The sequence below is a fragment of the Grammomys surdaster genome, unplaced genomic scaffold (genome assembly GCF_004785775.1).
Source record: "Grammomys surdaster isolate TR1022 unplaced genomic scaffold, NIH_TR_1.0 174, whole genome shotgun sequence".
Taxonomy (NCBI): domain Eukaryota; kingdom Metazoa; phylum Chordata; class Mammalia; order Rodentia; family Muridae; genus Grammomys; species Grammomys surdaster.
Window position 1 is genome coordinate 18,324,018 of NW_021604622.1, and position 2,880 is coordinate 18,326,897.

Below are 2,880 nucleotides of genomic sequence, written 5' to 3' on the forward strand. Positions count from 1 at the left end.
ATCTGTCCCATCTACTGTACACCTAAGGACAAAGAACAACACTGACGAGAGGTATGATGATGGTTTGAGTCAATGAACCAGTGTTCCTGACATGAAATTGTGTCTCCAATACCCTATGAGTTATCACCCAGAAGCCATATCAATGAAATCTCAATACATCAATGGCACAATAATATAGTTGCCTAAGCAAGTTTTGAACAAGGATAATACCTGTTAATATCTCAAACAACATTGAGGAAATCTTATAAAACCACATTCCAGATTAAGATCTAAGAAATCTATTGAGAGTCAGAATCAGTCTTCTCCACGGAACATCCCCCTGATATATAATCTAATCCCAAGAGGTCTTACCCACGATGTGTGTGTGTGTGTGTGTGTGTGTGTGTGTGTATGTGTGTGTTTTCCAAGAAAAGACTCTACTTTATTGGTGACACTCCTTGTTAATCTCAACTGATTTTTCAGCTCCAGAAGACAAACTTCAAATACTTTTAAGAATAGAATCTAAAGGTTGATAGTCTTTACTTCCCTCTGAAACATCATAAACCGGATCTCTATTATCTACACTGCTTGCAGCATCCTTTAAAAAAAAAACACTAACAATTTATTAAAATAAATACTTAATCACAAACATTGAAAAGATCAGAAAGAGTAAAAGGGCTATTTCCTAGGGGAGGGGAAGAATGGCTAAGGGGCTGAAACTGCTGCTGGATGGAAATCAGAGGCTGATCATGAGGGACAGGAACAGCAGCTTAGATATGGGACAGACTCAAATTGATGACCAGAGGTCACAGGACCATTCTCTAAATAGGTAGGCCCATTGTAAAAAGCAGTTGACTGAAAGATATACTGTATCTACAGACATGCTGGGACACAGGTTCCACAGCTGCTGTCAGGTCTGTTGGCAGGACTACTGCTGCAGCACGTGACTGTTACTACACATGTGTCACAAAAACTTCTGGTGGTTTTTGTGATGTCTAGATCTGGTACACAAGTTGAATCTGGCTCCAGATTTTCTGTTTTTCCTGCTGATTTACACTCATTCAATCTCTGGATCTGAGGATGTGTGTCTCCTAAGATCTGAATCTTCCTCATCCTTGGATGGTGAATCCTTGGCCTCTTCTTCCTGCAACTGGGTCAGGAGTCTATTGGCATGGACAATAAGATCTGAGTGTGGCAGATACACTCAAGGTTCACTCAAGTAGGCTCCAGTTATTTCAAAGGGAACGAGTCTGTGGGCTCACAAAAGTCTTTAGGGTTCTTGTCCATCCACATGTCCAGGAAGCTACAGAGGGTGTTCTTTACTTGCTTGTCCTCTTCAGAATAAGGGCTGAAGAATGTATACCTCATGAATAGCAGGTCCAGTACCTATAGAGGGTGTGACAAATATTCAGTATTTGGAAAGAAATGCAGGGACAAAGTAAGGGTCCCCTTCCTGAAGAGAAGGCACCAGATTGTTCACCAGTTTAACCACAGTCTCTGCATTAATATGTGACTCTCTACAGGGTTCCATCAGATCTTGTGGGGCAGAAGCATTCTCACCCTGGTCTGTGCAGTCCCAGTCTTGGCTGCTGTTGGTCAAGATTTTTCCCTTTCGGGAATACGGCCACAGGTGTTGAAGGCAAGAGTGGGTCTCTAAATACCACAATGACCTTCCCTGTTGTCTTTCTTGAGTCCTGAACCTCAAGTAGTCTGAAGACAGCAAGAAAGAACATTCTGCCCTCTCTAATGTCTCTGACAAGTGAGCTTGCAGACCTGGCTCTAACCAGTGGGTTGCTTGGATAGCAAGGTTCTTCATTCTTAGATCATTTTCAAGAGGGTAGTTCCATTACTGTCTCTTCTTCAACAGTGTCTTCCACTTCCCAGGTGCACAAATCAATACAGGTATACATGTGTTTCCCATCTCACTGCTCCCTGAGATTTCTGGATATAGGCAGTACCTCAGCTTTGCAATCTGGGTCCCTACTGTTGAACTACATCTGTAACCCTCATCATAAACCCAGCCCTAATTAGCCCAATCTACCATAAACCCTAGCCATGTTTCCTTGCTCTTTTTTTCTTTTATTGGATAATTTTTTATTTACATTTCTATTGTTATTCCCTTTCCAGGTTTCCCCTCCAGAAACTCACTATCCCATTCTCCCTCCCCCTGCCTCTATGAAGATGCTCCCCCACCCACTCACTTCCTGCCCTGGCAGTCCCCTACACTGGGGCACAAACTCCCGTAGGACCAAGGGCCACTCTTCCCACTGATGTCCATCATTAAAATTTTTGTGGTTGGTGGTCCAGTCTCCAGAAGTTCCGAGGGTGTTCTGACTGATTGACACTGTTGCTCCCCCCACCCCCTGGGGGTTTCCAGTATCCTTATCTTCCAAGTTCTCACTGAACAGCCCACTGGGCTCTGCGTATTCAATAGCCTTTCAAATCAAAATTCAAATGCTACCACCAATTCTTCTGTCGCCCCCAAAACACATGGTCAGGTCTGTCACAATGACATCAATTTTCTAGTATAAATTTTTATCTTTGTTAGGTTTCTATCCTGTGAGAGAGACCATCACCAAACACAATTTGGGGAAGAAAGGTTTGTGAGGCTTATATATCGCAGGTCATAGTTGGTTGAGTAAACGCAAGCCAGGATCTTGAGCTGAGGTAAAAGCCACGAATGAGTGCTGCTTACTGGCTAGCTGCCCATGTTTTGCTCAACCTGCTTTCTTATATCATTCATCACTAACTGCCTAACAATCCTTCACCCAGGGTATCACTTACCTTGAGCTGGGCCCTCCCACATCAATCATTTAGCAAGAAAATTTCCTTTTTGAGGTTCTCACTGAAAATGAATTAATGAGAAATACAGTTTAAATCAACATACATATGGAGTATGCA

The 2,880-nt window shown here is 42.8% G+C and overlaps 1 pseudogene; it reads right to left on the minus strand.

Moving 5' to 3' along the window:
• Positions 1-1,036: 1,036 nt before the first annotated feature.
• Positions 1,037-1,889, minus strand: LOC114621302 (annotated as a pseudogene).
• Between the last annotated feature and the right edge of the window lie 991 nt (positions 1,890-2,880).